The 20373-nt window shown below is 36.3% G+C and overlaps 1 protein-coding gene and 2 long non-coding RNA genes across 4 annotated transcripts in view; 2 read left to right on the top strand and 1 right to left on the bottom strand.

Moving 5' to 3' along the window:
* fut8a (fucosyltransferase 8a (alpha (1,6) fucosyltransferase)) overlaps positions 1 to 20373 on the bottom strand; it is a 174856-nt gene that overhangs the window by 52865 nt on the left and 101618 nt on the right.
* On the top strand, positions 671 to 6777 carry LOC147840009 (uncharacterized). The gene is made up of 3 exons (XR_015513599.1): positions 671 to 4655; positions 6044 to 6447; positions 6741 to 6777. It is a non-coding gene; the product is annotated as an uncharacterized LOC147840009 (long non-coding RNA).
* LOC147840008 (uncharacterized) lies at positions 8767 to 13751 on the top strand. Its single transcript, XR_015513594.1, has 3 exons — positions 8767 to 11311; positions 11500 to 12076; positions 12113 to 13751. It is a non-coding gene; the product is annotated as an uncharacterized LOC147840008 (long non-coding RNA).

Genomic DNA, 20373 nt, shown 5'->3' with positions numbered 1-20373 from the left:
ATATCCTGTTGGTTGAACATGATATTTTTTGTTCAGCAAACAAAAATATCCTGTTGGTTGAACATGATATTTTTTGTTCAGCAAACAAAAATGTCTTGTTGGGTTAACATGATATTTTTTGTTCAGCAAACAAAAATGTCTTGTTGAATGAACATGATATTTTTTGTTCAGCAAACAAAAATATCCTGTTGGTTGAACATGATGTTTTTTGTTCAGCAAACAAAAATATCTTGTTGGGTGAACATGATACTTTTTGTTCAGAGAACTAAAGAATTCAACAAAATATTTTGAGTTCACTGGTCTTCAAACCCTGTTTGTTGAGTTAACTCAAAAAGCTATGTGTGATAGGTTGCCTAATTATTTTAAGTTTACTCAACTTTTTTTTTTTACAGTGTGACAACTTTGTCTTGGTTCGCAAACTACATCTAACAACCAAACACACACAAGAAGTGACATGGAAACAACACTAGGTCATAAAATATATCTTTTGTTATTAACTACATAATGAGAAAGAAGCCTTTAGTGGGCTAGAAAGCACTTATTTTGCTCACTTGAATTATTATTAAATAATTTAACTTTTTATTATTATTATAATTGTTATATTTATTTATCTGTATTAGTATATTTTATTTTATTATTATCATTATTTTTATTGGATGGTTTTAATATATTACATATTTGAAGTACTTTGGCAATACTGAACTTAATTAGAAGGGAATTAGCAATTTCCCCTCAACTTTTTTTTTATTTTTTTTATTTCGACCCAGTTGTGATATTGCTCAGATGACACACCAAACAGACATGGGTGCTTCTGCCAAATGTACACTATTTTTTACTCAATTTCTTGGGTCCAAATAGACTGAAAAAAAGCACTTTGAACATCTCCCCCAACCTACCACTGGCTTGCAGATACCCATACTAGTGAATGCTGCTCTCTCATTGGCTGTAGGTGATCGCCGATGTTATTTTCAATCAGAACACATCTGAGATTCTCTCAGTTCTTGTCTTTGATAGTTCACACTATGTGATTGTTACTCACGTGAACGAGCCCCGATATGCCTGTGATTTCAGGCATTCGTCTGCAATTTCTTTAAAATCAGCTGAAATCAAGCAGTCTAAACTCAGCATTAGAGCAAGAAAGAAAAAGGGAATAAACTAAAAAGTAAATTACTTCAAATGGTAATATATCTTTTTTACACGGCTCACTGAACTACTTGGCTCTGATTGGTCACAACATGATTTTAATTATTAAAGTTTAATATAAAATCAATATTTCTTTTGCCCCCATAATTGCTTACTTTCCCTGTAATAAGTAGTATGACTGTAGGAAACAACAAGAATGTAGCTTGTGGCTTGCTAGTACTGTAAATGTATTCCCAGTAAAAATCTTGCCTATAGTAAGTTAGTCAACTGTTGGGTTGAAGTCAGCATTGAGCACGCTTCACTGCAGTCTCAGAGGAAGTGTGTACCAAGGGAGCATGGAAGCTGTAAAAAGTGCATTGCAAGCACCCTTCTGAGAGTTAAAATGATGAATGGACACACTATATTCTTGCGGACTTAACGGACATGTGGATGCTGCAGCCATTGTAAGTCTGTATGAAGTGTGCCATTTGGGACAAGGCCTACGTCTAGTGAAGCAGTTGTGATCTGTCATGATTAAAAAGCGAGCATAACAGAAGATCATTTATGCTAACTGTACTGTAAAATTAAAGCCAAAACATTTTGATCTCCACCTGGTGGCTGATCACTAGTGCATGGACTTTGGCTTGGGAAATTTGCTTTTGTGAAGTGGAATGAAATGGAGACTCACAGTCTATCATTTTTTTGAAACTATGGTTTTTGCAATTGTGTGCAAACGGACATACTTGCGCTGCATAATGACATTTTATGACACATTTTGAACACACAGGAGCCAAAAGTCAATCTGAATCTCACATGCTCAAAAGTCTGGAATATGTGCACCTATATTTATTTTTTGTGAAGTCATCCATTTGCTTAAGCAAATTACACTATCTGAAAAAAAAGTCTTGTCGCCTATCCAAGTTTTAGAAGCAACAAATAATAACTTTAACTTCTAGTTGATCCTTTGGTATCAGAAGAGGCTAATATGAAAGGCAAAGGCTTCTAGATTTCACGTTTACCAAAATAAAATACGATCATGCCCTAATCATTTAATTAGGACAGTAAGGTCTGACTTTGCTTAGACAAAAGTCTTGTCACTTAACAGAAATAATGTACAGTATAGAATATAAAGTCATTGTGCAGTGGGAAAAGAATGAATATTGGGTATAACTCCCATGAGCTTGGACGACTGCATCCATAAATCTCTGCAATGACTCAAATAACTTATTTATAAAGTCATCTGGAACGGCAAAGAAAGCGTTCAAAAATCATCAAGATGCTTTGGATTCATCTTCAACGCCTCTCCTTCATCTTACCTCAGACATGCTCAATAATGTTCATATCTGGTGACTGGGCTGGCCAATCCTGGAGCACCTTGACTTTCTTTGCTTTCAGGAACTTTGATGTGGAGGCTGGAGCATGCAGGAGTGCTATCCTGCCAAAGAATGTGTCCTCTCCTGTGGTTTGTAATGTAATGGGCATCAAAAATGTCTTGATACCTTAGGTTGTTGATATTGCCATCCACTCTTGCACGCCCCCATACTGACTTTTAACCCAAACGATGATTTTTTCCTTCACCAAACTTGACTGATTCTATGAGAATCTAGATTTCATACAAGTTCAAATCGTTTTTTTAGGCCTTCAGCAGTATTTGTGATGATTGGGATGCAGTTCAACAGATGATTCATCTGAAAAATCTACCTTCTGCCACTTTTCCAAATGATCACCTAGAAGTCAAATTATTATTAGTAGCTCTTACAACTGGGATCAACGATTAGACTTTAGTCACGTAGTGTACAGTTATGTTGCTAAAACCTTTAATGACAAAGCAGGCATTACTCTCTCTCACAGTTTCAATTTTAAGAGAACATCATTTATTCAAGAAAATATTCATTTAAATTTTATATGTCATATTTTTATCAACGTAATGCTTCCTTTCATTACATAAATGATATAAAAATGTGTACTGAACCAAGCATTTTGAACAGTACTGCAATTGTGAATGCCTCTGCTTCTGTCGATGTAATCAGTACCAGCTCTCCTATTTATTCCACTTTATCCTTTGTCTAAATTATTTGCAACATAATTTGCACTTTCACACATAAATAGGTCACATACCGAAGTTACAGTAAATATGCTGTGGATGCACTTTCCTGTATTCTTCAGCAAACGCAATCCAGACACAAGCTTTAATAACTCACGAGCAGTCCACCATGATAGGACACTGGTGTGTGTGTGTGAAGCATTAGATGGTCTTCTTACTAATTCAGGAACAAATAAAGGCACTTGACCTCCCTTCTCTATCTGTTCTCTTCAACTCCTCAGAAACCTGAGCTTCATCGTGTGGCATTACATAACCAGCAATCATCAGCTAATGAGGCCACATCACTCACAGCAGGAGCCGAGGCAAACATTTAGAAACACACCAGGGCTTGTGAACTGCTGTCAGAGAGGTGTGATGGAAATCCCACGAGGCCTTGCGTTTTCTGCTGACGCTGGAATCTTGCGCGATGTTGTAGCAGCCGGCAGAGACACTTGTACCGAAGTAGGCTTACGCCAACGCAGACGGAGCGAAAATAAGTGTGAAAACGGAAAGAGGATGATGCCAAAAACTGACACACTCAGGCGAAAGTACCAACGGCTTGCTGGGGGCTACGGTTTCAACCTTCTGTGAGGAAATGTGAGATTGACAAGAGCTGTCAGTGAGAAACACTCAGACAGACAGTCAACCGCTTCAGTCATTGCTGACAAAGTGGACAACGCTTTGTGTGACATCTGGTTTGATACAAATATAGACGTGCTGAACATGAGCTGGATGATGCCACAATGTGACCCATGTTACACTTTGAATGACCATGTCAAGTAGGGCTGCACAATATGGAAAAATCTAACATTGTGATATTTTGTTATTCTGCAATATATCTTGCGATAAGAATACAATTTCACCATGTGACTTGGAAATCTCTGTTTGGAAAGAATTCGAAATTTTAGATTGATTGGGATGATTATGTAGGGGAATGCATCAGCATGAAAGCTAATAACCGATCTACAAGCATAGGTATTTACATTCAAGAAAAAGCCACCGAGCAAATGAACTGTTTTATCGCTGTTTTCCAAGTCTAACATTATTCAGGTACCATTACAGTAATTGAAAAATAAAAATAAGAAGAAAGTTTCAGATGGCACAACAAAACAATAAAACACTTTTTGAGATGTTGACAGAAATACACCCACCGGCCACTTTATTAGGTACACCTGTCCAACTGCTCTATGTTGCAAATTTCTAATCTGCCTATCACATGGCAGCAACTCAATGCATTTAGGCATGCAGACATGGTCAAGATGATCTGCTTCAGGTCAAACCGAGCATAAGAATGAGGAAGAAAGGTGATTGAGGTGACTTTGAAAATGACATGGTTGTTGGTGTCCGATGGGCTGGTCTGAGTATTTCAGAAACTGCTGATCTACTGAGATTTTCACACACAACCATATCTAGGGTTTAAAGAGAATGGTCCGAAACGAGAAAATATCCAGTGAGCGACATTTCTATAAAAGCTGCTCACTGGATATTGTTGATCCCAGAGGTCTGAGGAGAATGGCCAGACTGGATTGAGCTGATAGAAAGGCAACAGTAACTCTACTCTTTACAACCACGGATAGGCTACAGCAGCAGAAGACCACACCAGGTGCCACTCCTGTGAGCCAAGAACTGTTCAAGTGAAGAAGATTTTATTATCTCTGTGTAAAGTATTTTCTGTGTGAAGTATTTTCTGAGTGTAAAGCAGTTAATTTTCTCTTCTCAAAATGTATGCAGCAAACATGCCAGGCTGTGTTAAAAATACAGTGATATGTCTGTGTAAGATGAGTATGCCTGCACAGGAGCAACACTAGGAGAAGGCTGAGTGACTGATTGTGTAGAATAACTGAATATGTGAAGCACTGATTGTATATGTTAAATACTTGTATGAAGCTATATGTGTGAAAAGTTAGAATGAGTAACATGTTATCAAGTGATTATGCTATCATGACAATGTATGTAAACACTTAGTCCTTTTGCATAAGTTGCATCTATGGAGAGAGAACTTTGGTTTCAAAACAGTTGCTGACATGACATAGAACTGTGACGTCTCGCTGACCATAGCAAGCTGGCTAAGAGCCAAGAATAGCAGGACCCCTTAGACTAGAAACCTATTCAAAAATGGTCAAGAGTTAAATCAAGACACCTAGGGGTGTGGAAAATAACCTGTATAAAAATTGTAAAAAACACAGAGACTTTAGAAGGAGCAGGAGAGACTTTAGAAGGAGCAGAGACAGAGGGGGAGAATGCTATGAGGTCTGCTCTGCTCTTTCTCAGCTTTATTATGGAGAATAAAGTCTATTTTCTGATATTCAAAACCTCCTGTCTGATCATTTCTAATTGATAGAAATCTGGTGGTGTAATGGTGTGGGAGATATTTTTTGGCAGGCTTTGGGCCCATTAGTTTCAATTGAGCATTGTGTCAAGGCCACAGCCTACCTGAATATTGTTGCTGACCATGTGCATCCCTTTATGACCACAGTGTACCCATCTTCTAATGCCTACTTCCAGTAGGATAATGTGCCATGTCATTAAGCTCGAATCATCTCAGCCTGGTTTCTTGAACATGACAATGAGTTCACTGTACTGAAATGGCCTTCACAGTCACCAGATCGTAATCTAATAGAGCACTTTTGGAATGTGATGGAACAGGAGATTTCTATAATGGATGTACATCCGACAAATCTGCAGCAACTGTGTGATGCTATCATGTCAATATGGACCAAAACCTCTGTGGAATATTTCCAGTACATTGTTGAATTATGCCACAAAGGATTAAGGCAGTTCTGAAGGCAAAAAGGGTTCAACGTGGTACTAGTTCGGTGTACCTAATAAAGTGGCCAGTGAGTGTATGTTATGTTATGTTGTGTTATGTTATGTTTGCAGCAGCAGTGTTATATTCCAGACAGTATATCTGTAAATATTCTGGCAGTAGCAAGTCTCAGAAAATGATCTGCACCAATCATCAAAGCAGCAGCATCATAGCATACTGTATCTATCCCGCCAAGACCAAACACATCAACATTGCCAAAATTACATATTCAGTACTATACAAATTTTCTAATAATGTCATAACAGAACTGTTAGTTGTGTTATTTCTGCTAAAACTAATCATTTTAAGCCACTGAAGATTACGGCAGTAATGTGTACCTAAAGAAATGACCAGTGAGTGTATATGCTATGTTGCTAAAAACATTATTATGACACATATAGTTCACTAAGAAGTTAAAGTTTGTTGTTTTTGTTTTGTTTAGAGCAACTTCATACTTCCGGTTTAAAAAAAAGTGCAGCAACGTCTGAAGTCATTGTGTAAATTCAAGCTTGGTGATTGGCCATCAGTACTGGGCAGTACACAGTGACGTCATTGAGTTTTCAGCATGTCTGTGCATTAAATAATGACATATAGTTGGTTAGAACCAATCAGCTTGGTCTATTGTGAATGAGATACATCTTAATATGAATGAGATAGCGTTGTCTCTTTGTAGCTGTTACAGTGCTCAGAGACATCAGTTTTCCATTTTTAAGTGTGCCAAAAAAACAGTGCTCTGCAATTCGAGTACATTACACACATTACACAGCCCTTAAAAACACATGCAAATGATAAATTACAATGCAGACATAACATTGCATATCTTGTGATGTGACTATTGGAAATTATCACATTGTGATATCGATGCTTAAACGATATATTGTGCAGCCTTAGTGTCAAGTATAACAGGGTGGTGGGATGATTTTTTGTATCTGGAAGGTTGCTGGTTTAAATCCTGCCATGAGAAAGCCAAGAGCCAATGCCAGTGTGCTGCTGAGCAAAGCACTTAACCCTGGGTGACTCCAGAGGGATTGTCCCTGTAATAAGTTCACGGTGCTGTTCAACAACGACAATGTATTTAAGTTGCTGAAACAAGATTCTGTGGTTCTACTTATACTGTGATTAAACATGGAGTGTTGGAAACTTCAATTGCCTACTCTCAAATGTCAGTGTACAGATTAAAGGAATGCATTACATTACTTTTTTGGGGGGAGATTTACGGCCCAATGTGCTATTGCTATAGGCGAAAGTCAAGTACAGATTGTTAGCAGACAAAGTTGGCAGATTTTGATGTCGTGTTGGATGGGTATCACAATCTGATAGCAATTTGTAAAAGTTTCTGAATTTGTATGATTTCATTCAATATTTTTTGGACAATCTGCTTTTTCCTACACTGAAAAACCCAGTAAGTTAAGGTAACTCAAACCATTTGAGGAAACCAAATGCAACAAACCATTTAAGTTTAAAAAATAATCCTACTGAGTACTGTGAACTTAATCTATTTGAGTAAATGAAGCAGTTCGAGCACAGTAAAAGCCAATAAATGTTAAGTTAAGGCAACTAAAACCGTTTGAGGTACTGTGAACTTACTCCATTTAAGTTGAAGTGATAAGGTATTTAATTAAGTCATTATCTTCAACATTGAGTTCGAAACTCTTTTCTAATCAATAGAATTAACTTTCAGTCAATTCTGAGTTCACTACACTCATTTCATTTGACAAAGTTGACTGTTGGAGTTTACAGTGTACAAATCATACTTTTTTTATTAGCCACTAATTCGCCAAATATAACTGTGTCAGATGGCCACAGAATGATTGTTTCAGCTCAGACTGGGATTCCATCATATGAGAGAAAAATCAAATGTGTTTTTAGTGCAAACTTTATTTTTGGTTGTCGTATGTCTAGTGTCAAAGTCTGTTGTGTATGGAATGCATTTAATCTGCTCGTTTGAGAGATTTTAAGTCATTTATTATTGTTAAAGTAAAAGCAAGAATATGATTTGTAGTTTTTTTTTTTAAATCACATTCAGATTTTAAAAGCTGAGAACTGTATTCCAGCCCTTATTTGAGGTGGTGGTCAAGGAGTTTCCCCTCAAATGTGTAAAGTGCTTTAAGTGCCTCAAAATATTTATTATTATTATATTAAATAATATATTTAATAATAGCAATTTGACGTCTTTATTTTATTCTGCATTAATAAATAAAAACCTTTGAACGTTTTGCCAAACGTTTACTAAAGTTATTCCAACCCGATACGACCTTCTATACTGTATAAACACAGAAACGATATTTTAGGGGAAAAAAATGCTTCTCTATCCAATAAAAGTCACTTTGATCCTAAACAACCCTGGACCCTATTGATTTTCATTGTATGGACAGAAAAAGAAGACACACACACACACACACACACACACACACACACACACACACACACACACACACGCGCGCACACATACACACACATTCACTCACATTCACTCACACACACTCTTTTTTTTGTTGTACCCAAGATGTCCTACAGGTTGTAACAAACGACAGGAGCAATTAAACATGACAAAGTCCCAATTTCATGGCTTTCATCAGCCCACACATTATAAACTGACTTGAAGATGAAACAGTGAAGACATTGTGCCATGCATATATTGTCCATACAACAGCACTCTTATAAATAAAACATGTTCAATGTATTAATTCTGGTAACAAAACAGATGCTATTTCATGCCATTTTATGTTTTTGTCCATGTCCGTTTTAAAAAAAAATTATTACTTTCTTCAGCACCTATCGATTATAATCCATTATCCAAAACTAGGCTCATTATTGATACCCCTTAATACATTTCTGGAGATTGCAAAATACGTCCCAGGATGTACGTTTTTTTTTTTTTTTTTCAGTTTTTGTTTTCACAAATCTACCAGGGTCCGCTGTGTATGCTTTTTCAGATCTCAAATTTCTCTCACAAGTGCCATTTGTGCCTGCTGTTCTTGTGTAAATCCACCAGAGGCCGCTGTCGACTGACTGACTGACTAACTAAATGGCCGACAGACTGATCCCCCAACCCATCCCCATCCTTAAACCCAATGATAGTGTTATCAAAAGCAGTGGTTGACCCGGTCATCCCCCTTCCCTAAACCCAACCGACAGTGTTTTCAAAAGTAATCCAATAAAACAAAAGCCCTTGTGGCAGCCTGATTTTTAATACGTTCTTAGATCTTACCAAGGTCTCACCCTGTAATTGACTTGCTTACTTTACTTTTGTTTTTGTTTTACTTGCTTTCTGGAACCATTCTTTGCCGGATTCGAACCCTGGCGTCAGGTTTAACTACGCTCTGCCTCTCAAGCCTGCCAAATATGTGGCGAGGTACTGGGTAAACTGGTAAAATTGGAAAAGCCGTCCCCATGAAGGTAAGCAGTCAACCGGTAATGCAAAAAGTAAGAGAAACTGTTGGCGGCGACATACCACCCTGTAGCATTTGTTTTAAAGATAAAAATGCAGTAAACATAGCTTTGGCTACACAATTCGCACTCTCCAGAAATTTATAAGGGGTTACATATGCACAATAAGCCTGTGTTTATATTCTCACAGCACATTTTGTATTATTGAATCCAAATGTATCATTTTGTCCAATGTTATTATAAAAACAACCCAGCTGAATGCTACACACAAAATATGTTACATTTTCTTAAGCACAAGTACAAAGTGGAATGAAGAGCTTGGACCTTTATGAATTATGGAGAAAGCTGTCAATTGATCGGCTCGTGTAATATTTTTCCCCTGCTAATGATCTACGATTGTAAGAAAAAAAAAAAATCACTGCATTTGTTTGCCCTCAGATATTAAATCGGATAACTGTACAATATCAACTGAGAGCCACATGAAAAGAAAACAATATCCGTTAAGGAGTCCCATCTGCCAGGATATTTGAACTCTATTTAACCGAGTGCTAATTAACATTTAATTAATTAACATGTTGTTGTTCGTTAACTGAATGTCTAATTAAATCAATCCTATAAGGTCAAATGTTTATTTAATGGAATACAATAGGCAATATTGTTGGTAAATGACCGTATATTAATGTAACATAGTTTTTTCAGTACTGAGATGTGGCTGGTAGGGCATCCGCTGTGTAAAACATTTGCTGGAATAGTGGGTGGTTCATTTTGATGTGGCGACCCTTGATAAATAAAGGGCTAAGCTATAAAAAAAATAAGAGATGAACAATATATCACAAATATTTTAGGTAGAATGTCCTGCTAAATCATTTTTCAAAGTGTTTCTATGTGCGATGTCACTGACTGCTTGTGTTTGCAAAAGATGGGGTTCTTTGAATGCACATTATAATTGCAAATGATGAGCTTCTTTAAATGCAATTTTGTTATACAAATCTGAGTCCTGAGAACTGTGTGTTTATGTGTATGTGTTTTTACAGATGACTGGAGGTGGTGTAGAATAGTTTGTTTTGGAAATCTGTCAGTGCGAGTTGAGTGTGGGAAAGCCAAATCAGAGCTAATTACAGTTTAATGTTTTTTTATTACAGGCGCACTAAACAGAGAGGCCAAATGAAAGGCCAAGTTTGAACTCAAATGTAATTAGTCACATTTAAAAAGCACTAATGGACCGTCACTGAATCCAGAATTCACAGTCTCCACACTTGGCTCATGTTCTGATTGGCTCCTGGCACTTATGCGGGGGGCCTCTAAGGAATATGTATTGGCTGGTGCTAATTAGTAAAATCAAAGCAAATCTGAAATGTTATTCTCTTATTTGGACTGCAAATAGAGTAGATAAATAAAAAAGTTTTGATATGAACTCATTTCAAAATGTATGAGATACACTGTAAAAGATAAAAACTTAAATTACTTTGATTTGTTAAAATTAAATGAATTTAGTTTGACAAACTTCATTTATGACAGTTCATTCATTCTCTTTTTGGCTTAGTTCCTTTATTAATCAGGACACAGCGGAATGAACCACCAACTTATCCAGCATATGTTTTACGCAGCAGATGCCCTCCAGCTGCAACCCATCACTGGGAAACATTCATACACACTAATTCACACACATACACTAAGGACAATTTTAGCTGAACCAACTCCCATATGGCACATGTTTTTGGACCGGAGCACCCAGAGGAAACCCACACGAACAAGGGGAGAACATGCAAACTCCTCACAGAAACACCAACTGACTCAGCTGGGGCTTGAACCAGCAACCTTCTTGATGTGAGGGAGTTGCGCTACCCACTACGCCACCATACTGCCAATTTATGACAGTTTTCACTAATGAATTAGGTTAGTTCTTTTAGGTGTAACAAGTTTTACTACTTTATTTTAGAGAACAAGAATGGAACAGTACACACAGTACAGTACAAATCATTTCCTTCCTATGTTAATATAATAATAATAATTTTATGTTTTGTGGCAAGTGCAAGTATTGTTCGCTATTAATGATACATTACTTGTTACACCTAAAAGAACTAACTTTATTTATTAGGTAAAATATAACATCATAAATTTAATTTGTCAAACCTAATTCATTTAATTGTAACAAGTCAAATAATTTGTTTAGGTTTTCACTTTTTACAGTGTAAGCAGTAACATTTATTTTATAGCTGATACTCTGAAAACATAGCCCTATATGTGTTTTTGGAGATCGCAAATTATGTAGCCAGAAGTACATATGGCTGCATTTCATCTTTTAAACGGAGACTTTATGGGACGGTATGATGCCAAACCTTTTCGCGCTTATCAGCTGACCGCTTACCTCTGTATGGACGGCTTTGCCGCTGTTTCCAGTTTGTCCAGTATAGCTTGCCATGTAGGTTGAAGGACTTGAAACAAAGAGAGGAGTTGACCACAATGACAGAGTTCGAGTCCAGCGAAAATTGATTCCAAAAATTGGATAAGACAAAAACAAAAGCCATAAAATAAAATAGACAAGTAAATAACAAGGTAAGAATGTGGTAAAATCTAAAAACGTGGTAAAAATCAGGCGAGGACTTTTCTTTTTCTGGATTGCTTTATTTAAACTGTTGGTTGGGTTTACAGAAGTGGGTGGGCAGGTCAATCAGGTTGGGTTTACAGAAGTGGGTGGGCAGGTCAATCAGGTGTTTATGAAAACACTATTGCTTGGGTTTAGGGAAGGAGGAAGGTGGGTCAGTCAGTCGGTCAATCAGTCAGTCATTAAGTGAGTCAATAGAGGTCTTTGGTGGATTTACGCTAGATCACCAGGCATGAATGGCATTCGCAAGATAAATTTGAGACCTGAGAAAGTGTACACAGCGACCTCTGGTGCATTCGTGATAATGAAAACTGCACGTAGCTCCTGAGACATATTTCACAATCTCCAGAAATGTATATAGTGGCACGTTTTCAGAATGAGCCTGGGTTTTTATATCATTAGATGTGCTTCTATTTTCATTTATTATATACTGTATGAGTCTTGTTGTGATAACCATTTGAAATCTTTAAATTTCCAGAGGAATGACAAAGCAATGCCACTTTATTCAAGGCACCATAAAACCCAGGCTAAAGAGTTTTGCTGCTGATTTAACAATTAACATCAATATTAAGCTAATATTGGATTAATGTTATTAATCCACTTTATAATAATATTTAAAATGATCTAAAATGTAGAAACAGATGGTCTTGCACATGCTGGCACATGTCTTGGTTCAGAAGAATCTGTGTGGCGTCATAAAAAATGTAAATATCCGCTCTTATCATGCAAAACATCAGCTTTATCAGTCAAAGTCCATCTCCACCCTTATCCTTGCCTTCTTTTCAATTTTCTCTGCACACAAAATATTTCCAGAGACAGTGTTCAAGGGAGGAGATGGATGAACTACTCCTGGAAAATGAATTGGAGAAATCAAAATGCCGAATGCTGCTGTCACACCGATGAACTCGGATATGGAGGAGAGCAGAATTAAATAAAAATAAAAAACAACCAACACAAAAAGCAACTTGGAACAGAACTGAGAACACCAGTGGAAATCACATAAAGAAATAGACCTGCATATGTTGATCTACACCAAGAAACACCTCTGAGAATCAAGAAAACAGGAGCAAACAGCAAACATATATTATTGCACGTAGCTTTGAATGTGTGTGCAAAAAAAATAAAACCAACCTGAGTCATCTACCATGCTATCCTGCTATTTCAAAATTTATCCGTATATCCACATGAGATTTTTCAACAATCAGGTGCAAAGGCAAAAATACAAAAGCTTTCACTATGGTGGTACCATTTCCAAAGGTACGTGTTAAACTGTCAACACTGCTACTTGAAAGCTACATATTAGTGCCTGAAGTGAACAAATTAGACAAATTATTACAAACATGTAGTTTATGGCCCCTCAGAGGCAGGGCCAGACACAATCCATGGAATTTATTTTTCTATTTATGTGCAGAATTTTGTAAAAGAAAATCTGCAGATTATGCAGAATGAATTTGAAAATGCAGGAGCTGAAAACTTCAAGCCAGGCTCATTACCTATATGTACTCTTGTATACATTTCTAGAATGCGCAAAATACATCCCAGGAGGTACGTTTTTTGTGCAGTTTTTGTGTGGTGAATACACCAGAGTCTGCTGTGTACACTTTTTCAGATCTCAAATTTCTCCCACGAGTGCCATTTGTGCCTGCTTTTCTTGCGTAAAATCCCCAAGCCGTTGTTGACTAACCGACCTGTCCCCCCACTCACCCCTTCTCTAAACCTAACTGGTAGTGTTTTCTAAAATAATCCAGAAAAGCCCTCGCGGCCGCCTGAATTTTTACCACATTTTCAGATCAACCACGTTCTCATCCTGTAGTTCAGTGGTTCCCAACCTTTTTCTTTGGGGCCCCCCCCCCATGAACATATACAAACATTGGAGCCCCCCCACCATATAAATACACACGCACCCACACACATATATACTGTGTGTGTATATATATATATATATATATATATATATATATATATATATATATATATATATATATTTATATGTATATATATATATATATATATATATATATATATATATATATATATATATATGTATGTGTGTGTGTGTGTGTGTGTGTGTGTTTGTGTAATATTAATATATAGTAATATGTATAGAAAATATTAATTAATCAGTTTTAACTTTTCTTGGCCTTCTATAAAACCAAAATTTAGGTAGGCTTTGTCATACTGTCTAATCTTTTTCTTCGCCTCTGAAGAATCACTGCATTTACGTTTGTCTGCCATTTTTGTTTTGATTTTGCCTTTACAACACGTTGACAAGCAGATTGCGCGAGTGAGCAAAATTTAAATAATTATTTAAAGTTATTTATTTTATTTATTTTCACTATTATGTTGGAATTTTAAGCATGCGTTTAGATTTTTTTTTTTTTGGTACTTAAAAATACATATATAATAGTAGGGCTGCTCGATTTTGGGAAAAATCATAATCACGATTATTTTGCTCATAATTGTAATCCCGATTATTCAAAACCATTGCCAGTTAAAGTCAAAATTATTAGCGCTCCAGAGATTTTTTTATTTTTTATATAAATATTTCCCAAATTATGTTTAACAGAGCAAGGAATTTTAACAGTATTTCCTATAATATTTTTTCTTCTATTTGTTTTATTTTAGCTAGAATAAAGAAAGGTTTAAATATTTTGAAACCAATTTAAGGTCAATATTATTAGCCCCCTTAAACAATATATATTTTTGATTGTCTGCAGAATAAACTACCGTTATAATGACTTGCCTTATTCTCTAATTAAGCCTTTGAACTGCACTTTAATGCTTGTATTTTGAAAAACATCTAGTAAAATATTATGTGCTGTCATTATAGCAAAGACAAAAAGAAATCAGTAATTAGAAATGAGATATCAAAACTAATATGTTCAGAAATAAGTTAATATTCTTTCCATGAAACAGAAATTGGGCAGGAAAAGGTTTGCTAATATTCAAGAGGGCTAATAATTCTGACTTCAACTAGTTACAGCAGTCCTTCAGTCAAGAGCAGCGAAGGTTTTCTCGTTATGTTTTTTAATGATAAAAAACAGCCGGCAGAAGGATTATAGCGCGCTGTCTCTTTAATGGTTTCTCTTTCACGTCTTTTGATCCTCAACTCGTTTGTTTATTACACAAATGAGGGTTAATGTAAATGATCACTAAACACCGCGTTTTGACACCTATTTGACCATTAAATCGCTCACGTTAAGATGACTTTAGATGTCTGCGCTCCTCTGCTCGTCTCAGTGTGTGAATGAGAGTCAATGCTGACCGGCCGCATGCTTCTGACTGCGTGATCGTGCTGCACACACACATAAGCTCTTTCGCGCTTTTAAGAGCAACACGTGTACAACTGGAACGTGGCAAAATATGATGCAATAATCATTTATCTCGATTAATGCTTTTTTATAATCGTTTGAAACCGAAATCTAAATCGGATTTTCGATTAAATGCAAAGCCCTTTATAATAGTGGAGCATTTTATGCCTTTTTCTACCTCAATACTTATCCTCTCCTGCGCACCCCCTGTGAACTCAGGCGCCCCCCTTAGGGGGGCGCGGACCCCAGGTTGGGAACCACTGCTGTAGTTTACTTGTTTATTTTATTTTTTGGCTTTTGTTTTTGTCTTACCTGCTTTCTGGAACTATTCTTTGCCAGACTTGAACCCCATCATCGCAGTCAACTTCTCTCTGCATCTCAAGTCCACAAACGTATGCAGCGAGCCACTGGGCAAGCTAGTAACAACAGAAAAGCCGTCCACGTGTAGGTAAGCGGTCAGTTGGGAGCACGAAAATAAACAGAAGCTGCAGCGGCATCATACCGGCCCGTATTGTTGATTTTAAAGACGAAATGCATGTTTCTCTGGGTACTTAATTTACAATCTCCAGAAATATATACAGGGGTACGTTTTCACATGGAGTCTGTGTTGGAAAACTTGTTATGCTATGTATTACAATACACGCATCAAAAGACAGAAACTATTAGTTTACAAATTGCACTGTACATAATTTGTTTAAATATTTGGAAAATATTTAATAATAATACAAAAATTAATATAAAAAACTGCATACATATTTATTTACACATGTGCATATGTTTCTACACACGCAGATAGAGTGTGGGCCAAATTAAAGCTTCCAAAGTGTACCTCCGTGTTTTGTTTACAAAGAGCAGGACAGTTTATAACAGTTCATTACTATTCAGTACAGGTCACCCTGATAGGCTGCTTTGACACAATCTACATTGCAAAAGCACTATAGAAATAAAGATGAACTGAATTGAATCAGGCTTGAGTTTTTACTGTCAAAAGTACTCTGACTTGGTAGGAACAATAAAGCCCAAAAAGTTGTGATCGATGCCATTGTTGCTCAAAGACGAAAGCTGTACGGGCCGTTCACATATCATGTCTTTGCAAACTCAAGTTTGTTAGTTTTAAATGTAGACAAAATAGAGAGAAAAGGTGCCTCATGTTTTACACACGTTTAGACGCCTCATGTGATTGGCCTTGTAACAACAATACAGGACATACAGCAGATTCTGTGCTGTACGCTGTCATTGTATTATTACGACAACACATCACCATTTTTCTTAGAAAACATATTTCTAAAGGAGCTGTTGACTTGAAATTTTCACCAGGGGTCCGTTCTTCGTACCTCGCTTAAATGATCTAAGATGATTTGGCAGATCCTGGATCTGTTCATCTTGATAACTAATCTATGGCTAATTTGGTTCTTCAAACAAGTTCGTGAATCAGATAAAATGTCTGGATGAACTGATCTGAGATCGCTGCGTGTGTTGTGAAGGACAGATCTATCGATCCTCGAAATCATGATCAGCAATGCAACAATTGGCTGACGGCACAGCAGCGTAATGGCGTCATCTTTGTTAAATATGATACACAATAACTTTACACTTTGTTGCGGGCTGCATGCTTGGCCCTTTCATGTGTTAGGAGCAATTTATTTCGTTTTACAGTTAGAGCGGATTTTCCTTACTGTAGTAGTATTATAGTAGACGGTTTTTTTAATCGGTGTAAAGAAAAACTTGATGGTTACAAAAGCATTTTGATATTGGTAAAGGTATCTGCAACTTTTATGAAGCATCAAATCACTGGCATATTAACTGTCAAAACATGTTTATGACTGCATAAATGTATTATTGCGTTTAATATTGTGCATGTCTATTATATTACACAAATTGTACTAAAGTGATCTAAAAAGTTAATGTCAATAAGTTTTGTCTTTGCACCACCAGGTGGCAGTCTTTGTACTTTCATTTTAGAGTGCAGATTGCACAAGTTTTATTAATATATATATATATATATATATATATATATATATATATATATATATATATATATATATATATATATATATATATATATATATTAAGGGTGGAGCCGAACCCGAATACGGTATTCGGAAAGGCACGAATAGCGTGTTTTTACGAAAACTTGATTCGAACAAATACTTGAAAAATTATTTGTATTCGGGAGCAAGAAAAACACTATATCAAAAAGCAGCGTTTCCTCATGAGACCACAGTGCATGCCCGCGTGAGTGAGTGAGTGAGAGAGAGAGCGAGAGAGAGAGAGAGAGAGAGAGAGAGAGAGAGACAAAACGCGCCAAAGCCCGAAACTGAAAGCGAGACGTGACTTATAAGGGGTTGTTTCATATGGATTTATTAATCATTCTTACTGTTCAGTGAACGCAAACTGCCGTAGTTTATTAAAGACGCAAATCCCTCACTGCACGTCAGCTGCGCGCCTTCAGCAGACCTCCTCATTCCTGCAGCACGAGAGCTTTATGATTGTTTATGCGCGCCAAAAGTGGCGGATCTGTCCGGTAAAATATCTGACTGCGTGTCACCGCATCCCAAAGGACTGTTTGGCGAAATATTTGACTGCATGTCACTGCATAAAAAACGACTGAAAGGATATAACTAGAGAACTCTCCACTGTGCTACTGGGTGAGAGCGTATGGCAAGCCGTTTTAGCATTTAAACCTTGTTCAGACTATCCATAAATATATTTAGAGATATCTCTAATTATATTTTGACTTGTCATAATTATAATTCGACTAGTCAGATTGGAAATATCTGCAAATATATTATGATAGACTAGTCATATTCCTCCATTGACTTCCATTGAAAAATATTTGCAGATATCTCTAAATGAGTTTTGACTAGTCACAATTGTAATTAGAGATATCTCTAAATGAATTTTGACTAGTCAAAAATCCAATTCAAGATATCTACAACTGTAATTAGACTTTTAGTAAATTAATTAGAGATATCTTCAAATATATTTGTAAATATCTCTAAATATGATGAATTAAAGATATCTCTAAATGTATTATGACTAGTAAAAACTCAGAGATATCAATTACAATTGTTACTAGTCAAAATTCATCTGATTTCGTACTAGTACAATTGTAATTGCAGATATCTCTAATTGTCATTCTGAGTAATGGAATTATAATTATGACTAGTCAAAATATAATTAGAGATATCTCTAATATATTTATCGAGTCAGAACAAAGATTTAAATGCTAAAAAGGCTTGCCATAAAGAGTGCTTCTCACTGAACAGAGCACCGCGCAACCTTCTATGTAATGTATTATCACATGCACTAAAAGCATCCTAAAAGCATCAACACAGCCACATTCTGCCCCAGCAAGTCAGTTTCAAACATAAAAAAACAAACAAACAAACTTTGTGTCTGTTTTGTGGCAGGCAGATGACAATAGCAGGACTGTATCTTTTAGTAATATATAGAATACTTTTGTTCTGCCAGATCTCCCGGGCAGGGTTTTATTTAGATTTATTTAGTTAATATTAGTTTTTGGAATTCTGTGCATTGGAAAGAAGTTCTTTCAGAAGAAGAACAGTTTTTTGAAGTATTATTTGTTTTTATTCTGTCTATTCAGTGTCCTTCAACAAGAACGGTGGTGGTGGGGTTCATAATATTCACAATGGTTTTTTATTAGTTGTTGGTTTAACCATGGATGAGATAATGGCTTCTATGTTATTTTCTTTTCAATGACATTTCTTACCACATGTTCAAAAACAACAGCCAATATTGCATATCTATAATTTATATAATGGGTATAATTAAACAATACTTTCACTATAACGTAAATTAGAAGTGTAATAGAAAAAATATATATTTTTGCGCCATTTTGAATTTTACTCGAATACAAATACAAATACAAATACTTTTCCCCCCTCAACAAATACAAATACAAATACAAATACCGGCTGCTCCGCACATCCCTAATATATATATATAGTTTAAAATATTTACTATTTTTCCATGAAAATATCAGCATTTGGTACATACTTTCAGTATTTTTTTTGCTTGAACTCAGCCAATCTAATCCTGTTTATATGAATTCAGCCTGCTCCCGACCAGGTTTGAGTTGAACTGTTGCTATGACAACTCTTGGATCAGCTTTGAAGAATGAGAAAATCCTCGATCGTGTCAAATCGTCAATAACCAAATCCAGCTAACTGAGTAATTCACATACGAAGAACGGACCCAGGTGTCGGTAACAACCAATCTATACATGCAAAGAAGACAAAACTAATTAGTTTATAAATGAAGTTATGTATAATAAAATGAAATACCACCGCAAAAAGTATTAAACACATGAAGAAAGGAAGGTGAGAAAGCCCAGACAGGAGCTGTAATCTCTCAGTAGTTATTCAGCAAACCTCTGCCCTCCGTCAGTGTAAATATTAGCTGCTTCAGTCCAGCATCTACAGTACATCATCAGGATGATGAAGATGAAACAAGAGTGGAAATTTCAGCAAGACATCGATTCAAAACACAGCCAAGAAAACACTCAGCTTTCAGAGAAAGAAAATCAAGCTGTACAATGGTCCAGCCAATCACCTGAATCAAATCCAATAGGAAATTCTAAATAAAGATCAGATTTAAAAGACGAAACCCACAGAACCATCAACATTTTTACACTCTTTTACACGCCTGAGCAATGCATGGGACTTTGTTCTTGATATGAGAGTCGTCTTAAATATTAAATGCATTACTTTTTCCCCCACAGTATAAGCCTCAGCCTTTGCACTGTGTCAGCTGACCGTTATGTTCGACATCCCACCACCTCACATTATCCTCCAACTAATCACTCAGTATTTCTCTTCAGAGGTATGGAAGAGTTTGTCTATATGGCTTAAGGCAAGCTTCCTTTAAGTACAAGATGTACAAACATCCTTTGAAGACAGCAAGTCAGCCAAGTTCGTTTACCATCATCCATCTTGACTGAATGAGCATGGGAACTCGAAAAAGCTTGCGTGAAAAGTGGTATGATATGCTATTTTAGTATGTTTCACAGTGAAAATAAAGAAAAAATTAATGT

This window comes from Danio rerio, chromosome 17, assembly GCF_052040795.2.
Source record: "Danio rerio strain M-AB ecotype USA chromosome 17, GRCz13ab, whole genome shotgun sequence".
Lineage (NCBI taxonomy): Eukaryota > Metazoa > Chordata > Actinopteri > Cypriniformes > Danionidae > Danio > Danio rerio.
The sequence above is the reverse complement of the archived record's forward strand: the minus strand, read 5'-3'. Positions and strand labels throughout refer to the sequence as shown.